At 39.7% G+C, this 26,735-nt stretch overlaps 1 protein-coding gene and 1 pseudogene across 7 annotated transcripts in view; one reads left to right on the plus strand and one right to left on the minus strand.

Moving 5' to 3' along the window:
- Positions 1-26,735, plus strand: part of MACF1 (microtubule actin crosslinking factor 1) — a 314,815-nt gene that overhangs the window by 26,109 nt on the left and 261,971 nt on the right. The window lies entirely within an intron of this gene.
- LOC129069331 (40S ribosomal protein S15a-like) lies at positions 7,268-7,661 on the minus strand (annotated as a pseudogene).

The raw sequence follows: 26,735 nt of genomic DNA on the forward strand, positions 1-26,735 counted from the left end.
ACTTAAATTTTTGTGCGTATTTGTCTGAACAACGCAAACTAATTGTGATCTTGTTGAGGGTGTAAGTGGTATCAAATGAGATGCACATGATATAATTCATGAATTGAAAACACTTTGCAGATGGTCAGTTGTGGTTAGATTTCTTTGTATTTCCTATAACTTCCAGTACCCTTCACAATTGGTTTTTTCCATGTGATTGACCCACAGACATCTCAAACTTGGCATGTCCAAAATGGGAGTCATTATCCCCCCTCCCTGCTCCCAGAGCTGCTCCATGAATGCCTTTCTCATCCATCCAGAAACCTTTTTCTCCTCTTCCTCTTGCTCCTCTTCCTCTTGCTCCTCTTGGTTACATCTCACTTTCTAAGTTGTGAAGATGTGTGCTGCTTGAAAACCCTCAGTGGTTCCCACTGCCTAAACAGTAAGACCAAGTGTGCACACACATTGTGATGGTCTAATCCCTGCCCTCTTCTGTAACCTCATTTTTCTTGCATTTTTTACTTTGTCATAATGAAGCTATGTTCAGCTTTCTTAGCATGCGAGGCTGGAGACGATCTCTGTGTGCCTATGTTGTTCCCTCTCTCTGCCTGGAATTCTTTCACTTGTTAACTTTACCTGCCAGCAAGTTCCAGTTTACTCTTCAGATATTGTTACTGTTGGGAAGCCTTTCCTTACCCTCCCTTCTCATGGTTAATCTCTTTCCTCTCTGCTCCCTCTGTAGGTTATATATTCTTCTGATGTGCACATCTAGAGGATTGTGGTTTGATTGTTTACATGGTTATCTCTTCTCCACACTTTGTTTTCTAGCCTTAGCACAGTGCTTATCACATACAGGTAGCTGGAGAGATGTTAGATGAATGAAGACTATGCACATGGATTTGTTATAAATGTTGTTCACTGCATAAAATCAATCAAAATAATAAAAAAATAAAAGAAATAATGTGTGAGGACATAGCATAAAATTATAGTAAGAAGTCAGTGAGCCTAAGGGTAATAACATTAGATTGTTAGATGGTATGTCATTTTTGCTCTTGAAGAATTTCAAAAAGAAAATAGAGCACTCTCATGGATAGTTTAATTCTTCATTTGCTAAAGAGAGGAAACTGAACCAGATGTTCTTCTGAGGATCCTTTTAGGTCTCTGACTCTGATCTGAATATGTGGCTAGGATTCAGTATGAGATGCTTCTGTGCTAAGTGCTTTGTGTATACTAAATATATAGTCTATCCTTTTCAGGAGCTGAAGGCCAAAGTGTTACAGATAGAGAATTGTAATGTGCAGAATATAATAAAATCCCCTTATATGGTCTTTTAATTCATATCTTATGGAATTTTAAAACTATATAAGACCCTAACCTCTATTTCTCCAACTCACCCTCCTTTTTGGAATGTTACAATTTTACTTCACCTTATTCCTGGAACTCCCTGTTATCATTTCATGAGTACTTTGTTTATTGTCTGAGTCTTTCTCCTAGCTAAATGGAAAACCTCTTGAAAGTGATATTTTTATTTATTAACTCTTGTATCCCTTGCAGCCAGAAGAGTGTCTGGTGTATAGTAGGTGCTCAGTAAATATTTGTTGAATGAATGTACTAGAAATGATCAGTTCATCTCACTCTTACCCTTATAATGATGAATGGAATAGTGTAATAACTTGTTCAAGGTCATATAACTAGGTAGTATTAAAGCCAGATCCCCTCATCAGATGAGTAGTGTTTTTTTTGTTTGTTTGTTTTTAGATTTTGTTTATTTCTCTTTAGAGAGAGGAGAAGGGAGAGGGAGGGGAAGGGAGAGGGGACAAAGAGAAGAGAAACATCAATGTGTGAGAGAAGATCTATCCATCGGTTGCCCCTCACACACACCCAGACACCTTTTTGCTTTGCAGGATGATGCCCAACCAACTGAGCCACGCAGGCGGTGGGGGCGGGGGGGAGTGTTTTAATGAAACCATGGTTAATCACAGTTCCTTTATGTAATTTAATACTGATGTGCATTATGGGCTTGACTGTATATCCCTATGAGTGAGGGTGAGGGCGAGGAAAAGGGTAGAAACTATTATGTATTGAGCCCTAACTAAATGCCAGTTGCTTTATCTCATTTAATTACCACAAATGACACCCTGTGACAGTCCAGTGACATTGGTAAGTTACAGATGAGGAAACTGAGGCCTAAGGAACCTAAATAATTTCCCTGAGGGTCACACAGCTAGTAGGCGACTGAACTGGGTTTTGAACTCAGGCCTGATTAACTCCACTTAGTAGTAGGCCCTCTTATTCAAGTACAATATAATTTTTGAATTTGTGGTCTGATTTGCTTTAAGATTTCCAAGTCATACTGCTCTTGAAAGTGGTCTGGTTGGAACTGCTCAAGTAGAATTGCAGAAATTGTTTACGGACCACCCCGTGGAGCAGTGGGGGCTGTGGTAGTAGAGAGAAGTCTGTAGGGCTTTGGAGTCAAAGGACAATCCTGTGCTGTGGGTATTACTATACACCCCCACTTAGTTATATCACATATAATTCAATTTTAAACTTCCTTTTTAACCCAGGCATCCAGGACACCTATAAAAAGGTGATTATGTCACAGTCTTGTGCAGTGCAACCACTTCTGAGTGTGTCAGGTACTGCTCTTAAGCATGAACAGAGACAATGCCTAAAATGTAGGACAGGTAGGCAGGAGAGGACTGAACCCAATTGAAACTAGCTGTTTCTGTAGTAAGTAGGCAGACCGTAATTACCTGTGTTGCTCAGAGACCTGAGCTGAGAGTGGGGGTAGGGGAGGTCAACACCCATTATCTTCAGTGAAATGATGGGAGTAAATAACCCTTAGTTTCCAGTGTACTGCAGAAACATTTGCTTACCATTCCAAGTCACAGTGGTGATATGGATGTCCAGTTTGCTCCGTGTCACCCCAAATCATCCAAGCATAAAGATAACACTTTCATCAAGAGTTTCCCTTAGATGCCACAGCCATTCATTTTGGATTCCTTGTTTAGCTTCCTCAGGCAGCTATGTGTAGCCTACCTTAGAAAGGAGAATGGAGATTGAGCTGAGGTGGCCCCTGAGAGAAGAGGGAGGATTAGTTATAGTGCCATAGAAACAAAAGGCTTAATTAGGAGGCTTTTCTGTCTTGGGAGTTGAGGTTGTTTCCATTAGCTGATTGTTGAGATGGGGGTAGAGACCCAGGAGGAGGAGGAGGAGTTGTAATGAGAGGCAGAGAAGTTAGGCAGTCAGCGGTGATGTGGCGGTCTGAGGACCGGCAGTAGCACCTGGGAACTTTTTAGAAATGAAGAATGTTTGGCTCCACCCCAGACCTGCTCAATCAGTTTTTATTTTAGCAGGATTCCCAGGTGATTCTGTGCACTGAGTTGGTGATTGAGTGGTTCAGTGGCAAGGAGCTTTGGAGCTTGATGGACCTGGGATTGCAACCTGGTTTGGCCATTTACTAGCTGTGTGACCTTGGATAAATTATTTAACCTCTCTGTGCCTCAGTTTCTTATCTGCAGAATAGGGGAACTCATAGGGCTGTTGGGAAGAGTAAATGAAATATTGGTGCGTTTTGCAATTGGTGGTATCTTAGATTTAATAAGATTTAGTAATATCTGTAACATACCAGATACTTAGTCTGGCACTGAGTAAATAAATACTCAGTAAATGCTATTACTAATAAATAAATTAGGCAAATTTATATGAATGAAGAGCCTTTCTATATTTCTCTTTTGTCTCTTTCTCTCTCAGTGAGTACATTTGTTTGCAGTTTGATAGAACTGTGTCAGCATGTGTATACTCTTTGGTGTTTTCTTAGCATTATTTAATAATAGTAGTTGCAGCAGCAGTTAACAAATATTGCACTTATTGCTGTGCCAGGCACTATTTTTTAAGTATTTTATGTATATATTAATTCATCCAGTTCTTAGAGCAGCCATGTGAAAATTATCTGCATTCTCAGAGGAGGAGGCATAACAGAGAGGTTAAGTGACTTGCCAAAGACCGCAAAGCCAGTAAATGGCACAGCCAAGATTTGAATTGACCAGCCTGAGTCTAGCGTCTGAACTTTTCTATTTTCATGTTTTGCTATGGTTCTCAGATTTATGTGTTGTAAGGAAATCAGGAGACTTGCATTGGATACTTGATTCTGCCACTAACTTATTTGTGACTTTGGTTAAGTCACTCGACTCCTTTGAGACAGTTTTCTTACTATAAAAATGGGCAGGGGGTGGATTAGACAAGATTTATGAAGTCTCTTCATTGATTCATTCAATACATGTTGACTGAAATAAAAACAAAATGGTAGAAAATCATGTCTAGGGAATTGGTTCAGAAGTACTTGTTCAAGCAGGTTGGAGTGGATGAGAAAAAGGGGTTTGAATCTTGGCTCAACTACTTCCTGGCTATATTATGTTGGGCAACTTAACCTTTCTAAACATTGATTTCCTCATTAGTAGTGGGGGGAATAGTTCATACCTTGCAGGGATGTTGTGAAGTTTGATTAAGATAATGTGTATTAGCACCTAGCATATGTGAGGTATACAGCGGATGCTCAGTATGCATGAGCTCTCTTTCCTTCCTTCTGTTCATCTAGGAATAGCTAGGGAAGCACACCAGATTCAAAAGGAGTAAGAGTCTATCTTGGTTCTAATATCTTTTTTCCATAATGGTATTCTCTTTGTTGGAAGATAGAATTTGTAGAGAAAGAAGTGTGTGTATAGCCAGATCCTGTCATTTTTAAGTAACCCACTCATTGATTTTAAATTAAAATTTCTTTGAAAATACATAGTTTATAGTAGGATAAATATGGTATATTAGTTTCCTGGGGCTGCCATAACAAATTACCACAAATTGGATGGCTCAAACAACAGAAATTTACTGTCTTACAGTTCTGGAGGCTAGACGTCTGAAATCAAGGAACAGCAGGATTGGTTCCTTCAGAGAGTTCTGAGGGAGAATCTGTTCCAGACCTCTTTACTAACTTCTCATGGCCTCAGGCTTATAAATGGTGCTCTTTCTCTGTGCCTGTACATCAGTTGTATGTGTCTGTCTCTGTATTCAAATTTCTTCTTTTTATAAGAACACCAATTTCATATTGGATGAGGGTATACCCTAATGACCTCATCTTCACTCGATATTTGTAAAAACCCTATTTCCAAATAAAGGCACATTCACAGATACTGGAGATTGGAACTTCAACATTTTTAGGGGACACGATTTGACCTATAACAGATGGTGTAGTTACTTTCTAATCTGGAGAAAAGAGCAACTATGAAATTGACTTTTGCTGGTCTGTTTTTACTGAGATTTTCTTCTTAGGGACACAGGAAGAATCCAGGTTCACCCCTTTGTACTGCTAATTCTGCACTTAGGTTTTGGCAGCATAGGAAAGAAAGCTGAGGTGAACCTGGTTTGTAACTTGATGGGAGATGTCTGCCTTTTATGGACTGAATGGATAAATAAAAATAATAGCAATAAGAATAGCTCTTATTAGTTGAATTTTTACTTGTGCCAGGGACTATGTTAAGCACTTCATATACAATAGCCCACTTAATTCTTATCAAAACCCTATAGAGTATTATCATCATTTTACGGAGGAGAAAAGTGAGGCTCAGCAGGTGAAATAAATTGTCCAAGGTCATACCTAGTAAACGTTATAGCAGGCATTGAAATCTAGCTCTGTGGGACTATAGCGCTTCAGCTCTTAACCATGGTATTATACTTTCCTTTCACTTCCTTGAATAGAACTGTCTGATCCAAGTCTCCTTCTTTTCTCTAAAAACTCCTAGTTCTGGAATCATGCCGAATGAAGGGGTCAGAGAAGTGACCTTTACTTGCATTCTTGTAAGTTCTTATTGTTTGTGAGTGGGAAGGGAGTGTGACTTCAGTTGGCACTTTTTACCTCATGTTTTAAGCCTTGCCAAGAGGCACTAGTCAGGTGTGGGACATTGTGAGTTTCTTTAAAAAATACTGTTTTAGAACTGAAGATGAAAAAGCACAGGCCTATTATGATTACCTAACTGTATTATTATTACTATTCTTATTATTATAGAATTAAACATGCTCATTGTAATAAATTTAAGCAGTACAAAGAAAAAAGTTATTTTCTGTAGTTTTTCTCCATGTAGTCCCCACCGGTCAAGGTAACCAGTCAATATTCAAGGTTCAGCTTGTATTCTTCCAGTTTTTTTCTTGCCCAATTTACTGTACTTTGGACCTTCCCCTTCCTCTCCCTCCTTTACTCTTTCATGTTGCTCATGTCTCCTCCTCTTGTCTCAAAACCTGATCTCTTATTTATTTATTTTTCCTGAAAGTGACATTCACCTACATGCCTGTGAAAAGCAGTCTTGTAATGTGAAGGGCCATATGGGAGAAATAGGCTGTAGATTATGTGCCAGTATAACATAAAGCCAAAATTTTTTAGTAGAAGACAATGGCCCTCCACGTCCTGACTCCTCACTACATTTCTTGCCTTAGATCCCTGTAATCCTTTGCTGTACGCATGCCCCTCTGCACACAGTTTAGTCACACTCCAGACTTGTTAGTTGTCCATGTGTCTTGCTCACATTACTACCTCTGTCTTAAAAGTCCTCCTAGACCTCCTAAACCTACTCTAGTGAAGAATTTATTCTTCCAGATGCACTCCACGTGTTTTTAATGATGACTTTTTGAGCTCTTTTAAGTGAATGAATTAACCACTCTCTTCTTTCCTTTAATATCCATGCATATGTAATTTGTTTTTATCATACTATTTATTTTTAATGCAAATGTTTTAGTATGTTTTTGTTATGTTTATTAAGTAAATAACATCATGATTATTGTTTTATGTAGATAGTTATTCATTTACATTTACCAAATATTTACCTTTTCTAAAATTTTACTTACTTATTTTTAGAGACAAAGGGAGGGAGGGAGGAAGAGAGGGAGAGAAACATACATCGGTTGTGTCTCACGCATCTCCCACTTGGGACTTGGCTTGCAATTCAGGCATGTGCCCTGATGGGATCAAACCAGCGACCTTTCAGTTTGCAGGCTGGTGCTCAGTCTACTGAGTCACACCAGCCAGGGCTTTACCTTTTTTTTTTTTTAAAGTTTGTTTTCCTTTCTCCTAGCATGTCCAGTCTTCCATTTGGGATAATTTTCTTTCTGCCTGAAAAACTCTTTACTGATATTCTATAGTATAGTCCACTGGTGATAAATCCTTTTAGTTCTTTTTTATTTTTTACATATTTTTACTTTATTTTTGTCCACTGAGACATTTTATTTGCATGCATGTATTAAATGCCTAGAAGAAGAACTATAGGATTTTCCCTCCTGTGTGTTTTCATCTTGCTTTTTCATAGTTCACGATGTTTGTTGAGATTGTGAGTACAATGAAATCAAACTAATGGGACGGAAGCAGATTGTCCTGCCATTTTTCTGTACCTTTGAATTGCACATCACATCTAGGACTGATTAGTCTATACTCGTTCAATCTGCCTGTGAGGTTCACAACAATTTTCCCAGCCCTGTGGTCATCAGTAATTTCAAATTGGCCAGTATAACCATGCTTCATCACCACAGTTAGAAACCAGACAATGACTTTGGAGCACAGCCTAGTAAGAATCTGGTGTTTGCCTCTCTTTTCAGTATTGTTGATACTCTTGAGCAACATCAGCCAGGATGTTCATGCATACCATTATGGTGGCACAGAAAGATGGTGGAAAGGACAGTTATTTTTTCATTTTTGTTGCCATGCATTTGGCTTACTTTTGGGCCTTTGTTTGGTACTTAGGATTTGTACCTTTGCTAGAGTCATCCCCTTTCCTGTAAGATCTTTCCCCACCTCTTCTAGTGAAATCCTCCTGGTCTTTGGAGCTCAGCGCAAGTTCTCCCTTTTCCATTAGTACTTTGCAAACCATACTAACCCTGTGATAACTCATTTTGCTTCTGAACTTGTAGCATTAACTTCTACCACTCATAGTCAGTTGCCATGTAATGCTGTATTTTATTATTTGCTGTTTAACTTCCTGCATATTTGCCCAATTAGATTATATCCTGCTGCTCACAAATGATGCTTTAGTCTTCTTTCTACTCCTCATTTTGCCTAGCACAGTGCCCTACATTTAGCAGGTATTCACCAAAAGTTGATGTGATTGATTTTCTCAGTACTTGACACACCTTTAAAGATCAGGCACTCAAGAGTCGGGAGCCTGGGGGAACATTACATTGATGACATCATTTTGGCTGCCTGTCTGGATGGGGTGTGCACCACTGAGAGGAGTGTTGGCAAATGAAATACTTGTGTAACAGGTTATGCTTCCTCCTCTAATGAATGGGATTCAGACTCCCTGTTGGGGAGAAGAGATAGTACGAGTAGGAGGAGGGCTGACAAGGGGATGGAAGGGAGGATGCGACATCATTAGACATGGGGATATGGCTTTATTAAAAACATAAATAAAATGATGGTGTAATACACAGAGAAGCTTCTTGGGACCAGTAGGCTGATTAGACAAACCAGCTTCTCTGGTGCAAACCAGTTATTAATTGCCATTTATTTTCTTTGCAATAAATCTGTTCCACCCAGCCACTTGCTTTCTCATTAGGGTGAGTCTGGAGAAAGGGCTTGGGTTAGAATTAGGAAACCCAAGAGAGATGCAGAATAATCAGAGTGGGGAAAGGGGTGGAGATATTTCTTTTTCTCATTTGTCTTATCAACTCGACCTGAGGGCTTACCAGGACCTCCTTGCATTTGCTAATAGGGGTTGCTACCGGAATGGTATAAAACCTCATTTCTACCCCTACTACTTCCTTTTGCCCCATCTTGCTCTCCTCCTTCACTGGTGCTCTCCTACCACACACACTAGATTGGCCACCATGCCCATCTCTGAAGTCCAGGTGTGCATTGGACCACGTTGTTGTTACTTGTCCCGACCTTGAGTATACTTTCTCTATCCTCCACTCTGTCTTCTCCAAATGGTAGGGAGGGAGAGAAAAGATAATGGAGTGTGATAATTTTAAGTCTTCTGTGGCTTAGAGGGCAGAATGTTTTGATTGCTTGATTGCTTCAAATGTTTTGAACAGTTACAAATATAGCAAAACTAATACATTTATAATGATTGAACTTTTGGTTTTGAAAACATCCTTTAGAAAAACACATTGTTTTTGGCTAAATGCCCCCCTACTTTTTGTGGGATGATTTTGCTGCATACTAATCTGGAGGGAATAACAATACTAAGTGACTTTTTGTAGATTACCAAACATTATGATGTTACTGATGCTGTCTTGGTGGAGAGAATTTTGGTCTATGGAAATAATGTGGGTTTTGGGGTCTACCTCTTTCTCTCCCTTCAAACAAGTCTTCCTGTATGTCCCATTATCTGGCTTTGGGAGGGGCGAACAGTGGGAAACGTGAGTACACTCATATCATTGTTCAGGTCATTTCCTGGGTGCGGTTGTGAAGAGCTTCCTCCAAGGGCTGACTTAAGAGTTCTCTTCCATTATGGTGGTGTTCTTGTTTTTACATGTTGTACTAATTAACAGTCTTGGCATTTTGAGCATCACCATTTAGGGGTGTTAAGTTGGGACTGGAGAAAGAAAAAATATTTTCAGAGATTCCTTGAGAGAAAGGTTTATTTCATTGGGCAAGTCAAGTCTCCCTAGATGCCACTACTTGAGAACTAGAAAATTCTAAGCATGTATTCTTCCTCTTTGATGTCACTGACTTCTCTGAATAAGTTACTTGTTTGTCTTTCTGTCCTCCATAAGACTGTGAGCATCTCATTCATCTTCGTATGCCTGGTGTGCAACACAGTGCTCAACTCAAAGTGTGTATAAATGTATGTTGAGTTGAATAGTGGAGGGAAACTTGAAATGCATTGACTGTAGGCAAATGCATGTTTAGCATACTTTAGTTGGGAGCTAATAGTATAAAGACATGGATAAAGGAAGGACTTTATGTAGATAGGACATAGAAGTTTTTATTGATTAAGAATTTCTTGAGAAGCAGTTGTTTGCATTCTCTTTTCACATGGAAAAACATTTGGAAATTGTGTTAGTTCCATCTGATTAGCTAATGGCCTTGGACAAGGCTTCTAGTCACTGTGACCTTTCTGTAGCAGGGAATACCTGGCTATCCCTGTCAAATGGAGGGATTTAGCGAAGGAAAGGGAGTGGGGAAAGAAAGCTTTGACTCCCTGTTAGGCAAGCACTGTAGAGATATAAAGCTGTTATTATGATTGCCATTGGCAAATAAGGAAGTCTCAGCTTCTTCTCTGGTTTGTATTCCAGATCCAGCCACAACTTCAGATTGGGTGGATGCAGGCTTTAAATATTGGGGTCACCCCTAGTTGTTGGCAATGACCCTTGAAATTTCCCTGAGTATTATGCAAACATTGCTTTTTGTCTCTTTTCCATTTGCCTATGTGCTTTTGGTTGGTGTTAGAGTATGAGGTGCCTTTATCTTCCCCCTTTAACTAGTAAATATCTACAACAAGATGGTCCAGGCTTGGAAATTGTTACTTAGGGAGTGACTGAAGCCTGAGAAGAACTAAGCTTTGCACAACCCCCTGCCTTGAGAAGGGAACGGTTATTTCCCTGAGCATGGCTTGGATCCTGATCAGCTGATTTCCTGTCTCTATATGGATGTGTTTCCTCCTCTTCCTTCTGAAAGAAATGGATATTTTTTTCATTTCCTGTTTGATAGTGTATTTTCTGAGTACCAGGAGACACTTGCTGACTATAAATCATTTTGAATGTGGGGGTAGGAAGGAAGCTGCTTTTATTTTCAGCAGAATGGCATTCATTTGAGGAATTCAGAGCACATATATGAACTCAAGCTTTTTTGTACCCTTAGGAGAGACATAGGACCTAAGGGGATTGCTTTGAATTTCTTTCCTACCTCATCTGTGGTAGTGTAGAGCCCCTTCTCCCACTTCAGTCAAAACAGCTTGGTCATTGATGGGGACCCACGTGTTGTGGATTCTACTCTCACTACATCCTCTAGTCAGCCCTTTTGGTGCCTGAATCTACTGGGGAACAACTCTTGGTTCCTGGTGGAAGTGACACCACCCTTGGCATGGAGCCTTGGTCGGATGTTCCCCAGCCATGGCTGAATGATACAAGCTGAGACTGGAATCTGGCTGTCTGTCCAGATTTCCTGCCCTCTGTCCTCACAGGCAGACCCTTCAGCTTCCTCTCTGGGGGTGGAAAGGGGAAAGGGATGGGAGTCAGCTGTTTGATAAGTAGCTCCATCTTTGGTCCCAAACAGCAGCTTCTGTTTTTCTAACCAGGAGCTGCCTTCCCATTCAGACTGGCCTGCTCAAGAGTGAGAGCAAAAAGGACTAGAAAAGAGAAGAATGGGGAAGACCAGAAAAGATCGTTGATCATTGTGATGCCCTTCGCTTCTAGTGGAGCTCTGCTTAGTGTTTTGGGAGCTGGGGTTTAATTTTGCAACACCAATCCTTAGATTTTCTTTCTTGACCTTGGAGAAGTCCTTAAAATTCTTACAAAATAGGGCATTGCTTGGTAGGTTATGAGAACATCATTTTTGGGCTTTGTGGGTAAAACAAACAACTTTTACTAGTTTGCTGGGGTTTTACATGGCTAGGTAGGTAATTGGTGTGCTTAAAGTTCTTAGAGACTATCACAGCCTTATAAGTGGAATTAATGAGTATGCATCTCACTTGTAACAGTACCATCATGCCTGACTTAACGATGGGAGTGTGCTCTGAGAAATACATCATTAGGAGATTTTCTCACTGTGTGAACATCATAGAGTACACTTATACAAACCTAAATGGTAGCATTACTACACACCTAGGCTAGATGGTATAGCCTATTGCTCTGAAGTTTCAAACCTGTACACCATGTTACTGTGTAATACAATGTGAAATTAAATTACCACAAGAGAAAATGATGCAGTAAGAGAGGTTTTAAACATGCAATGCATGAGGCTGCTGCCAGCTTAACACAGCACAGTTTTACAGGAAACTCTTTTTTATAAGTAGAAGGAGTACACCCTAAAATAATGATAAAACATATAGTATATTAAATACATAAACCTGTAACATAGTCATTTATTATCAAGTGTTATGTACTATACACAATTTTATGTGCTATATTTTTATACATGTGAGTAAGATGTTGTGCTACAATTTTATGAAGGCTATGATGTCGTTAGTCAATAGTAATTTTTCTATTATGTTCTTATAGGACCACCATTGTATATGCTGTCCATTTGTTGAGGGAAATGTCCTTATGCAGAGCATGATTGTAAATTCTTCCTTTTATCTCTGTTGTTTTCCATGTACACTTTCTCATTGCTCCAGGGGTTTTGTGGTTTGTGGGTTTTCATATTATCAGATAATTTTCTCCTTTACGATGAGAAGCAGCATTTTACAGTGGAAAGGGGGTAGGTGTTAGAATCCTGGTTCTGGTATTTACTGGCTCTGTGACTTTGGACAGTCACTTAACCTCTCTGAGCTATCTGTGCTTTTTTAAATTCCTTATTTGCAAAATGTTGGTGTTAATAACTATCTTGGAGGGTGTTTGTAAAGGTCAAATGAATTAATATATGTGGAACATGTTGCTTGTCACATAGTAGTTATGTAATTGTAATTTTTTAAAGTATTTTTTAAAAAGATTTTATTTATTTATTTTCAGAGAGAGAGGAAGGGAGGGAGAAAGAGAGAAACATCAATGTGTGTTGCCTCTTGCGTGCCCCCCCCCCGCCCAGGCATGTGCCCTGACTGGGAATCAAACCTGTGACCCTTTGGTTTGCAGGCTGACACTCAATCCACTGAGCCACACCAGCCAGGGTGATTGTAGTTTTTTTAATTAGTGAGCGTCATAATAACAAGATTTTTTCATTGTGGTAAAATACCGTAAAACATAACGTACCACAGAACCACATAATATAATTATGTTATGTGGTATAAAATACCACATAACATGAAGTTTACCATTTCACCCATTTTTAAGTGTACAGTTCAGTGGCATTAAGTACATTCACACTGTGGTGCCACCATGACCGCTGTCCATCTTCAGAACTTTATCTTCCCAAACTTAGATAGCAAACCCATTAAACAATAAGTCCCCATTCCCCTCCCCCAGCCCCTAACAAACATAATTAAACTTTTTGTCTTTATGAATTTGAATACTTCATATAAGTGGAATCATACAATATTCTGTTGTGACTGGCTTATTTCACTTAGCATAATGTCTTCAAGATTTATTGATGTTTCAGAATTTTATTCATTCAGTCATTTAATCCTCATCCGAGGACACTTTTTTCATTGCTTTTAGTGAGAGAGGAAAGAGTGGGGGATGGGGAGAAGAGAGAGCGAGAAGATTGAGAGAGAGAAACATAGAAACATTGATCGGTTGCCCTGACATACACGCCCAACTGGGGATTGAACCTGCAACCTGAGCATGTGCCCTGACTGGGAATTGAACCTGCAACCTTTTGGTCTGTAGGAGGATGTTCCAACCAACGGAGCCACACTGGCCAGGGTAGAATTTTATCCCTTTTTAAGGCCGAATACTATTCCTTTGTAGGTTTATACCACATTTTGTTTATTCATTCATCCTTTGATAGACACTTGGGTTGCTAACAATATGATTATTTTTAATAGTAATGTTGGATTGAGTCTCTATAGTTAGAGTTCCCAAAGCTGTGAGGAAGAAGATCAAGTGAAAGGAAGAAATCATTTCTCGTGGGTTGTCTTCATCTCTCTTGGTTTTGATGGTGGCACCTATTTTGAAAGGAGGCTGACATGTGATGGACCTATTGGAACCCACAGAGGGTCCAGGCCTGGCAAAAATCAATGGAAAAAATATTGTTTCCTAGTCTAATTTTTTCCATGGATAGACTGCTTTGTAGTGCCTGTAGCTTACCAACCTTGCTTTCCTCCTCTCCTGTTACTATGATTGGGACCCTTGCTGTTGTCACATATCTAGACTCACAGTTTGTTTTACACAAGTCAAGGACTAAGGGGGAATCGCATTATAGCCATGAGGTGATGAGCACAATGAATTGCCAGCTGCGTATATACACGTACACGTACATGTACATACATACATATATGTACATGTATATGCACACACATACCCTATAATTGACAATTGATACAATATAGAAGAGTCATGCTTTCCTTTGTTTTCCCTCAACCCAGCCCACCACCAGAATAAATCTCCAAGGGGATTGAAGCATAAAAAACCTTAGCAGGAGGGTTTCTACAGCTTAGACAAGCTCTTGCAGTTTCTGCCAAAATTCTGAAGCAAGTACTCTCCAGTTATGACTTCTCTGACCATTACCAGGCCTGAGTTAGACCTGGAAAAGTCCAAGAGCCCGGGCTTCTGCATCCTGAACTTACACTGGACATAGGGGATAGAGGTTGAGAAGGAGAGTCAGACCCTCCAAACTCCTGGATCCCTATATGTGGACTCCTCTGTTTGTTTTTAGGGGGTAAAGGGTGGTTTTATACTGATTTGTTCCCAGTCCTCTCTTTGTGCTTAAGGGGACTGCAGTGTTATTGGGGTTTCCTCCCCTTTGTGTCATGGATACAGGGGCACATCCCCTCAGTGCACTTCCCCACCCATATTGGCTAATCTTTGTATTTCCTACTTCAAACCTCCAATGCTGAGATACCAGTTTTCCTTCTTTTCTTAAATTTTTAAAATATGTTTATTGATTTGAGAGGGAGAGGAAGAGGGAGAGGAAGAGGGAGAGGCGGAGAGGCAGACAGACAGACAGACATTAATGTGAGAGTGAAACATCAATTGGTTGCCTCCCATAAGTGTCCTGACAGGATCAAATCTGCACCTAGGTGTGTGCCCTGACTGGGAATTGAACCGCTTGGTGTACGAGATGATGGTCCAACCGACTGAGTCATACCAGCGAGGGCCCAGTTTTCTTTCAAAGCTATTCCAGATGATTTTACGTTGTCGACATAATAGTGAATTAATAATTCTATATTAAGTTAATAAGGATCACAATATGAGCCAATTATGATTGTATAAATACATATGACTAAAGAATTATGTTTGTGGTTTGTGAATGCCACTACAGGAGAAGATCTAAAAATGAATCTTAAAAAAAAAGACTCTATTTTGGAGAAACATAGATTAAATATGAACGACAGTAGGGGGCACTTGTTTGACAGTGGAGCAAAGAAAAGTGTAGTGTTCAGTTTGATTTTTGAACTTTAACTACTTCCTTGGAAAGTTAAATATTTTCCTCTTAGGCAATTTTGTTTATGGAAAACTGCCAGTTGGGTTTTAAATATAAAATATTTGGCATAATCAAAAAGTTATATTTACTCTTTGTTGACTAAAAATGAATTTTCTTCAAGGTTTGTTAAATTTATTTTCTTTCAAGTACTCTTTGGCAAGCAAGAATTACTAGATTATTTTATTCAAGTATGTCAACATATATAAAGCTTTAAAAATTTGTCTGAAACAATTTGTTAGAAGCTTCATTTTCTGTATCAACCAATTAGTACCACTCTAGACTATATATTACCTGCCATTCAAGAATCTTGTTGATACTTTCTTATATAAAAATTACGGGTGAAACCAAAACAAACAGAAAGCAAAACAAAATTAATGTACTTCATATTTATTTGAATAGATGTACGGACAAACACTTGAAAAATAGCTAAGAAGGTTGAACCTTTTTCCACTTTATTTTGTAGCTGATGTTAGATAAATATAGCTTTCTCTTATTTGAATAATGATGCCAAAAGGTCCTAAAGGCCAAAGCAATCTTTTTGAGCTGTCTTTCTCTCTTGAATTTCTGATGAGAAATAACAGTATAATTTTCAAATCGGCCCCTGCACAAACCTCCGTAATTATAGTTATTCCATTTTCCATACATACCTTGTACCTGGCTCTTAATCAGCCTATGAAAATAGAGCAGAGCATGTGCTGATACTTCAGATTCACAGATAAATCCTTAAACTAATTTTAACCATGTGTTTTATCATCTACTCCTGATTGAATTAACAAAGATGCTTATAGTGGGGGAAAAAATAGATTTTTTTCCTCTTGTTTGCCCTTTACCTACATTTGAAATGTTATCTCCCATTCTTTGCATTCCAGCTACAATGAACTAATACCCTTCCTATAAATGCCCTGTGTTTTCCTGCTTCCACACCTTGCTCATGCTATTTCCTCCACCTAGTTTTTCCTTTTGTTTCTACATCTTATTTGTCCTTCCACATTCATCTTAAATGTCACATTGTTCATGTGTGCAGCCTTTTCTGATCCTTCAGGCACAAGTCTTTTCTGAATTTACATAATATTATTGAAAGAAATTGACTTAAAAGTAATAGTAATGATAACTTGACAGCTAACATTCACACAGTCTTTTGCAAAAATGCTTCCACATATTTAACTCTGTTGAGTCTCACAGATGGTTTATTTCTTCTGTTTTGTGCTGAGGAAATGATGGTTCACACAGTGACTGGTCTGAGGGTAACACAGCTAGAACTGAACGTAAATCCTATGACCTCATATTCCATGTTCTTCCCACCAAACAGTGCTATTGTATGATTCTTATCCCTAGTTACTGTGTGTTACGGTTACTTGTGTAAATGTCATATCTGGTCCACAACTTCGTGCTGTCTTTAAAGGAAAGGAAAGGAAAGGTTAATGCCTTACTCTTTGTGACCCTGATATCCCAGAGCAGAGTATTACATATAATAAAACATCATTAAACATGTATTGAAAGGCTGATGATGAGTAGGAGAGATGTTGATTAATGCATGTGTATAATACAGTGCCTGGCACATTGATGTCTACTAAATATTTGTTGAGTTTAATTGTAAAATGGACCAATGGCCATGGTTAATAAGACATGATATTAACTCATTCAGTCCTTCCAACAACTAAAGAGGTAGATACTCTCTTTATCTCTATTTTCCACTTGATGGAACAGGAACAGGAAGGCTAAGTGACTTGCCCAAGGCCACACAGGTGCTAAGTAGCTGAGCTAGGTTTTACTCTTGACAGCAGTCAGCTCTAGAATCTGCATGCCCTCTTAACCATTATGCCCTAATCACTTATTCAGGATATTTTTATACTATTAAGTTCCTCCTAGACTTCTTTCTGTCTTGGGTGTGGCTCAAATAAAGAAAAGCAGAAGCAGCATAGCTCGTGAAGGGGCTGCAGAGCAGTGGTTCTCAGACTTTAGCCTGCATCAGAGTCACCTAGAGGCCTTATTAAAACACATTGCTGGGTCACATCCCCAAGCTCTGATTCAGTGAGTCTGGGGTGGGGTTTGAGAATTTGTATTTTTAACAAGTTCCCAGTAGATGCTTCTGCTGCTGCTGCTGCTGGTCTTGGACTACTTGTATAGAGCGTAGTAAGAGCATGGACTCTGGAGTTAAGTTGTCTGGGTTTGAATCTCAGCTCTGCCATGTACTGTGATCTTGGGCAAGTTCTTAAACCCTTCTGTGCTTCAGCTCTCATCTGTAAAGTGGCTATGTTGACAGCACCTACATTATAGGATTTTTTTTAACTTTATTTTTATTGTTGACACTGTTACAGATGTCCCCATTCCCCCACTCCTTTGCTCACCTCCGTCCTACCTTCCCCCACCATCCCTCAGGTCACCACCACATTGTTGTCTGTGGGCCATGCATATATGATGTCTGCCTGGGAAAAAGTCCAGCCATTGTTAACATAATGAGAAGGGCTTGAGCGACATTGATGTAACCTGGCAGCGAAGGAGAGTGGACTGGAATGTGCATGTGTCAACAGTGACAACTTCACTGTACTGGTCAGTGGGAGCAGGAGACACTGTTGAGTGAGCATGTGTACTGTGTGGCTGTTGCATAGAAAATGATTGAGCTAGTAGAACAATACATCTCTATCAGATTTTGCGCTAAGCTTGAACATTCCTCTGCGGAAACTATTTGGATGATTCAGAAGTCCACAGCTGTGGGCAACTGGTGATTGGTGACTTCAACACAACAACATGCCTGCTCATGCATCGTGTCTCATGCAGTTTTTTGGTAAAACATCAAATCACCCATGTGACTCAGCCCCACTTCAGCCCAGATTTGGCATCCTGTGACTTCTAGCTAACTAAAATCACCTTTGAAAAGGAAGAGATTTCAGACCATCCATGAGATTCAGGAAAATATGATGGAGCAGCTGATGGTGATTGGGAGAACTGTGTGAGGTCCCAAGATGTCTACTTTGAAGGGGACTCAGGAACTGTGTGAAGTCCCAAGATGTTTACTTTGAAGGGGACTCAGGCATCATTGTCTTGTGTATGATGTTTCTTGTACCTTGTATCTTCTTCAGTAAATGTCTCTTTTTCATATTACATGGCTGGATACCTTCTGGAAAGATTGATTATGTTCTTTGGCTAATCCCTTAACCTTCTTTCATCCAGTTCTCCCCTTTTTTCTCCCCTCCAACAGCTGTCAGTCAGTTCTGTGTATCCATACCTCTGTTTTGTTCAGTTTAGAGATCGAATGAAATGCTACATGTAAAATGGTTAGAATGGTGCTTAGTAAACATGCAGTGCTGATAGGACATGGTTCCTTCCTTTGTAGATTTTACAGTGTAGTTACAAAGACTAGATTTAAATCTAATAAATATAAAGTGGTGTGAAATCGGGTATTACTTCATGTGATTCTGACTCTAAAGCGCTTTAGAGGTGCAATGTGTTTATGTTGTGGGGCAGGAGAGGTAGTGGGGCATCAGGAAGAGGAGAGGAACATGGGAGAAGATAGTGCAAAGTTACAATCAGAATTGAGAAAGATTGGGGTTGTCAATGGTTTGGGTTTTACAAGCAGAGAATTGGAGGGAGGACGGGAGAGGGAGATAGGTATATTGATAGACATTAAGAAAGAGAGATATTGAGAAAGAAATGCCTGTACTCTTTGCCAAAGAGATAACTAACTCCTTTTCCCATTCCTTTCTTAGAGTTGGTAGCTGGTCTAGAGGTGAAGTGCCTGGCAGTTTGCTTTTTCTGGGGAACAATGGCTAAGGAAGTAGTTTGCTGCTAGCTTCTGAAGCTGGGCTCTGCAGCCTTTGTCCTCCACAGCTGATTCACATACTTTTGATTCTTGCTGAGAAAGGCAGTTGTTAGGTTTGGAAGTTTTCAGATTCCAGAGCCAGCTGGACAGCTGGCCCTCTGGTAGCTATTTCCCAAACCACCAGCCCTGTGTCGCCTCATCTCCTGGGGCCCCTTCTTTTTGACTTTGAAGCAATATCCTATATTTAGTGAACCAGTTAGAGATTGGAGATGGTTTAAGGGGAGAGTCTCTCTCACCTTAGAGTTTTGGATGGATGGAGTATTTGGGCCCAGGAACAACATGTGTCCTCTTTAAAAATTTTAACCCTTCATCAGGCAAGCTCAAATGATAGCTTAGAGTACTAAGAATGTACCTCTAGCCCATGGTTAAGGAGCAGTGTTTATTTTTGGGTGTCCTGCAGAAAATATTTGGGAGAAGGAATGGGGAGAAGTTTAGACAGCTCCATTTATGGTTGAGCAATGCTTGGTATTCTACAGAAGGGACCATATGGACAGTGGGCAAGAGTTTTAGCATTCTGAGTGTTCACCTCTTGCTCCTTCCATTCAGGGATTATTAGGGACACCTCATCAGCCATCAGAGTGGGACAAGTATTTCTTGGGACTCACGTGAGCCCTAGACCCACATCCTAGGCGTCTTCTCTCCCAGCATGCTGAATTACCATCTAGAAATGGCATTAGCCAGGTTACTGCCTGGAGCACCTTGAGTGCTTTTGGCATGGTGCATTATTGACTGATCTTGGTCTCCTAGACACGGCTTGGGCCTCTCCTCTTGGAGTGATAGGCTGGGTCTTAGCTCCCCCCTCCAGCTTGTTCCACAAGGCGCTGACCTACTTTTGAGAGACAATTAAGTGTTTGTGAGCAAAAGAAGGTGGTGACCCAAGTGAAGGTGAACCAGAGCTGCATTAAACAAGCATTTGGAGTTACTTTTTTTGGTTTTAATAGGACCAGTCTCAGTCCAAATGGAATGGCTGACCAGGCTGATGTGGGGGCCAAATTCCAGATACTTATCCAGATAAGCAACCAATTCTTGATTTATCATTCCTTCCATCCATGTACTTTAATATAAGAAATTACCTTTTATAATCATCGTACCCTTTGTCATTTGGATGATAGAAGATGTGAAAGGAAGTTGGGGCTCTTAGAGTGAATCAGTGCTATAAGCCAGCAGTACCTTTTGGTGGCAATGTTCTAGTTCATTTGTAGTGCCTCTGAGGGGAGACTGATTTTTTTTTTTCTTTTTGTGCAGGCTGGGATAATAGCCTGGATGGGGGCCCAGATATTTAGGGAATGAGTGAGTAGCAAATAGAGGTTTTCCTGTCCTTGTGATACAAGGGTTAGATTCAGTTTTTGCAGTGAAAGGGAGTTAATGCACTGTCCCACCTCCTGGATGTCGCTTACCTTATTAGCCCACCCCAACTTCTGCTTCACTGTTGAATGTGATTATTACATTGAATTGTTGTCCTTACTGTCATATTGCAGCACTGAGGGAAGGTCCAAGTCCTTGAGAAGGACAGTGACTCTCGTCCTGCATCAGCTGGCTTCAGGACCCATAGGGAATTGCTAAACTAGCCATTAAGCAGTTTCTTAAAAGTTTATTTTCAGCAGCTACACACACAACTCCAGTAATCTCCCAGTCAATAAAAGGAATAGTTACTGATATTGTGCTCAGAAGATCAGATCAGATCTTAAAGTTGTGGAAGGAAAAAGCTTAGGAGAACTCAGTCCTGCCCGTTTCTCACTGGAATTCCTTCTAACAACCTTTGAGGCATCAGCCCCATTTGAAGAACTGGTTTACATATCAGAGCGTGACTTAGAAGTCAGCATGGCATCAATTTTGGTCTTATAGATAGCTAAGTTTCTTGGGGAAGAGTACGTGAAGTGACCTAAAATTCCTCCCCTCCTAGAAATAACCAAAATCTGGTCACAACCTCCTTCTACTTCTGATCCTTCATGCCCACGAGACCTGGTCTCTGCTCATTTCCCAATCATCCGCTTTATGGTGTTCTTGCCTTTCTTCCCTATGCTCTACGACAGTGCTTATACTGGCATTCTCATCTCACCGCCGCCCCTTTCTTTCTTTTCCCCAAAGTTGGACCCATGTTCATTTTCTCCACGGAGCTACTGAGTTCTGCTGCATAACATTGTGCTGACTGACTCCTTTACATATTTATGAGCTCCAGCTCAACTTTCAACCCTGCCCTGAAATCTCTCGTCTCTTCTCGTTGACTCCTATTCCCTTTCCTCACAGTAGCTATTCCAGACTTTCACCACTTTTCTCAAACTTGCTACTCCACTTTACCTTGTAAATTCTCAGTTTGTTATTTAGCCTTTTACTTTCCACAGCTCTATCTCTCAATTTATCTGTAATCTTCTCTAGTCCTCACCTCATTCTTTATATTTCAGGAGCAGGCCTCTGGGCATGTACATGGTTTGCATTCTTAGTCTCTCCCCACCTAGTGACTCTTTATAAATATGTTCAGGTTTTCTCTATCCTAAGGAAAAAATTTTTTGTTTGTTCTTCGAATTAACTTTCTCCTCTTTTTTTTTTTTTTCCACTAAAACTCTTTAAAAAATCCTCACTCAACAATAATTGTTTATTAATTTGAGAGGGAGCAAGAGAGTCGGGGGGTGGGGAGAGACAGACAGACAGACAGACAGACATTGTGAGAGAGAAACAGTGGTCGGTTGCCTCTTGTATGTGCCCTGACTGGGCATCAAACCTGCAACCGTTTTGGTGTACAGGATCATGTTCCAACCACCTGGCCATGGCACCACCAAACCTCTTTAATAGCCTTTGCTATATTCCTTTAGTCACCTTGGCCCACTGTAGTTTGTTTTTGTGCCCAGCATCCCAACTAGGTTCCCTCTCACTTGTGACAGCCTACTTGCAGAATCTTTCAGTTCTTGTGCTGTTTGACCTTGTCACACAGCATTTGACACTATTTGGACCTTTTCTCCCCCGCCTCCCACCTTCCACCCCTACCCCCCCATTCTGTCTGCTCTCCCTGGATGAGTTTATCTACTGTGGTGATCTTATTTATCTATTTTGTTTATGTGTACAGTGGTGATCTCAAATCAAAATCTCTAAATATGAACTTTTCTTTGAGATTCAAACTTGTATTTTCAGATGACTACTGTCCTTTTCCACTTTGAAGTCTACAGAAATTTTAAGGTAACGTGTCCAAAACCAAGCTTATCATTATTCCCCATCTTCCCCCTGCCCAAATCTGCTTCTCTTCTATGCACCCTGTCTCAGATACCAACATCACTCTCTACCTATTTGCCCAAACTAGGAAGTTTATTTTTATTTGTTTTTTGTCTTCCTTCATTCTACACATCTGATTGAACACTAAGTTCTGTTTGTTCCAGCTCAGAAACATCTCAAAAGCCATACTGTCCCATGCATCCTGGCTGGACCCCCTGTCCTATTTGAGATCGCCATCATCTTTGGCTTACTGCCAGTGATCATGCCATATCTCTCAAAAATTCCAATGCCCACTGCCTTTTGTTTCTTCACAGGGTAAAGTTCAGACTTCTTAGCATGGGTATGATTCTCAGTTTCATCCCTTGTTTATGCTGTTTATATCACTATTTTATGTCCTCTGCCTTGGTGTTCTTTCTACTTTTATCTGCCTCACAAATTCTTGTTTGTACTGTAATTTTTTATTCCAGCCCAAAACTAATTAGCTTTTTATCTTGTTCCAGCTTCTTTCCTCCTAGCCCAAACACGAAAGCTTTAATTTATCTCCTCATCTGAGTTCTCATGGTACTTTATACATCCCTTTGTAGCAATACTTGTCATATTATTTTACCATTATCTGTTTAATTCTCTGGCTCTAGATCATAAGTTCAGTGAGGGCACACTGTGTCTCCTTCATCTTTATTTCTTTGGTGCCATTACAATTGGTTGAATTGTTGGATTGTATATAAAGTTATTGCTGTCTCCAGAAAAACGATGTTTAGAAAGTCTAAAAGAGCTATGCTGCTGTTGGATATTAGTTGTGGTAGAATCTCTCCTTTATTTCACAAAACATCCATGTTTATTGTATGAAAATTATAAAATACACAAAACTCTAAAGTTAAACTTAGCTAAAATCCCATTATTTTTGTATAACTACTGTAAAAATTTTGCTATATTTTCTTTCAGACATTTTTTTCTGCAAATGTATAAGTTGCAAAAAATAAGTACATATTTTGCAGAAATAAAGTGTAACTTGTTTTCTTCACTTATTGTATGGTGAAAGGCTTTCAGTGTCAAAAAAAATGAATTTACATAAGAGTTTATATTGCCATCGATGGCCCCTCATATGGGTACCCTGCACCTGAGCCAGTCCACTGTTGTTGGACTTTTAAATAATTTTGCATTGGTGTTATAAACAATGAAATGAATATACTTTGTGTGTGTATTTGCACACTCATCACATTTCTTTTATATAAATTTCTAAAAGTGAAGTTTCTGCATTGAAAGTCGTTGCAAACTTTTAAAAATTTTAGATACATTTTGCTAAACTACTCTCTACAAAAGTCGTACCATGTGGTTGAATTATTACACTTTATTGAGATTTTTTTTCCCCTATGGTAGGTTTTATGTTGTTGTTGGAGGTTTTATGTATTGGAATGATTTAATTAAAGCTGTATTTTATGAATATTGATCTGACAGCACCTGCAACACGAATTGGATGAGGAGAAAATCATTTTTTTGGGCTATTTTAGCGACCTAGGTGAGAGGTAATGAGGCTTAGACAAGGAGACCTCACTGTTGAATAAAGAAGTTGGTTGTGAAAGGTATTTGGAAGAACTGATAGCACTTGATAGTAGATTATTTGAAGGATGGTGCCATTACTCAAAGTGGGAAATTAAAAGGAGGCATTGGTCGAGGGAGGGAAGATGTGGATTCACTTTTAATAAATTGAGTCCTGGTAGCTGTGGCATGCTCAGGTGGAAATGACCTGCAGGCAGTTGGCACTGCAGAGCAGCAGTTAAAAGAGAGGCAGGGCTCAATCTTCTCAGCCTGGTATTTAAAGCTCTCCAAAATAATCTTTCCAGCATCCTTGCCAACTACATCCAAGCCAGATAAGACTGTCTTCCTGGAGTACCTTCACTCACTGTGTCTAACAAATAGAATCATACCCATTGTTCACAACCCACCTCAAAGCCCTCTAGGAAACCTTCTCTGATCATCCCTCTGGAAGTTGTTCCTAGTTTCCTAAATGCTAATGGTCATTGTTTTTCTGTATCATTATATTGTACTTTAATATTTTATTTGTATGTATGCATTATTTTCTTTTATGACATTGGAAGCTCCTAGAGATTGAGGACTGTATGATAAATTTCATTTCATTTCTCACAGTGCCATCTTGGTATCTTGCACATAAGTGTCCAAAATATTTGGTGATGTATGGAGTTAATGGAACCAACTTTAATGTAGTAGTAATAATATACTGGATTATTATCATTCAACACCTAATACCTGATAAAGTGCTAACACTATGTGTACTTTCCTACTTATTTTTCTTAAAATATACTCAGGTGTATTATGGGAGGGGAATTGGAAAACAAGGGATGTTAAGTGAGAATCCCCTTTTGTGTCAAGATTTGTTTCACCTAGGATTTTTTTTTCCATTTTAAATCATTTTTATTTCTCAATTACAGTTGACATACATTATTATAATAGTTTCAGGTGTACACCCCACTGATTACGTAACTTACTAAATGATCATCTCGATAAATCTTGCACCCATCTGACATTATATGTAGTTTTTAGAATATTATTGACTATATTCCTTAAGCTGTGTTTAAATCCTAATGACTATCCTTTTTTATTTTTAAGATTTTATTTATTTATTTTTAGAGAGAGAGGAAGGGAGAGAAAAAGGGAGAGAAACATCGATGCATGAGAGAAACACCAATTGGTTGCACGCCCCCAACCAGGGGACCTGGCCTCCAGCCAAGGCATGTGCCCTGTCTTGAAATTGAACTGGCAACCTTTCTGTTTGCAGGACAAGGCCCAACCCACTGAGCGACACCAGTCAGGGCTTCCCATGACTATTCTGTAACAACCTATTTGTACTTCTTAATTCCTTCACCTTGTTCACCCTTCCCCCTAACACCCTGCCCATTTGGCAACCACCAAAATGATCTCTATCTTACGAATCTGTTTCTGTTCTGCTTGTTCATTTATTTTGTTTTTTTTTTTAATTCAGTGGTTGATAAATATGTATTTATTGCCATTATCTTGTTCATATTTTTAATCTTCCTTCTTCATAAAAAAGACCTTTATCATTTCATGTAATACTGATTTGGTGGTAATGAACTCCTTAGCTTTATATTGTCGGGGAAGCTCTTAATTTGTCTTTCAATTCTAAATGATAGCTTTGCTGGGTAGAGTAATCTTGGTTGTAGGTCTTGCTTTTCATCATTTTGAATATTTCTTGCCAATCCCTTCTGGCCTTCAAAGTTTCTGTTGAGAAATCAGCTGACAGTTTAAGGGAACTCCCTTTTAGGTAACTAACTGCTTTTCTCTTGCTGCTTTTAAGATTCTCTCTTTGTCTTTAAACTTTGGCATTTTAATTATGAAGTGTCTTGATGTGGGTCCCTTTGGGTTCATCTTGTTTGGGATTCTCTGTGTTTCCTGAACTTGTATGTCTATTCACTTTACCAAGTTAGGGAAATTTTCTGTCATTTTTTTTTCAGATAGGTTTTCAATTTCTTGCTCTCTTTGTTCTCCTTTCAGCAACCCCATTGTGCAAATGTTAGTATGCTTGAAATTGTCCCAGAGGCTCCTTACACTATCGTCATTTTTTTGGATTATTTTTTCTTTTCACTGTTTCTGATTGGGTGTCTTTTGCTTCTTTATATTCCGTATCACTGATTTGACTCTTGGCTTCATCTCCTCTACTGTTGATTCCTGGTAAATTATTCATTTCAGTTAGTGTACCTTTCATTTCTGACTGGTCCTTTTTTATGCTGTTGAAGTCTCACTAAGTTCACTGAGCATCCTTATAACCAGTGTTCTGAACTGTGCATCTAATAGATTGCTTGTCTCCATTTTGTTTAGTTCTTTTTCTGGAGTTTTGTTCTTTCATTTGGGACACGTTTCTTTGTCTCTTCATTTTGGCAGTCTCTTTATGTTTGTTTCTGTATATCTAGTAGAGCTGCTACATCTCCTAGGCTTGGTAGAATGGCCTAGTGTAGTTGGTGTTCTGTAGGGTCCAGTAGCACAGCTGCCCTGATCACCCAAGCTGGGCACTTGAGGTATACCTCCTTTGTGGGCTGTTGAGCCTTGATTACTGTTGGCACATCAAGGGAGTGATTTATCCCTAGGCCAATCAGCTGCAAGGACTTACTGTGATCACTGACCACCGACTTACTTCATGGGGCCCTCGTGCCTGCTGAGTCTGCCCCTTGAGTGTGTCGCTTGTGCAGGTGGTCGGGTGGTGATGCCTGGATGTCATCTGAAGCTGTCCACTGGGTGTGCTGGCTCAGGGGCCACCCTGGAGGTGCAGGCCAAGATTAGCCACCACCTGTGTTCTCCCAGGGGCTACCCAGCATGAGCTATGAAATTACCTGCAGAAGGCTGCTACTTGTGCTGGGCTTGGAGGTGCCTAGAAGAGGCCAAGCTGTGAACCAAGGCCAGTAGCTGCTAGTGCTGAGGTTGTAGCCACTTAGTGAGAGGTATAGGGCACACTGAGGCCAGATTCTGCTTGTTTGGGAGTTTTTAGGA

This window comes from Pteronotus mesoamericanus, unplaced genomic scaffold, assembly GCF_021234165.1.
Source record: "Pteronotus mesoamericanus isolate MK-2021 breed Mesoamerican mustached bat unplaced genomic scaffold, CSHL_Meso_final contig_221, whole genome shotgun sequence".
Lineage (NCBI taxonomy): Eukaryota > Metazoa > Chordata > Mammalia > Chiroptera > Mormoopidae > Pteronotus > Pteronotus mesoamericanus.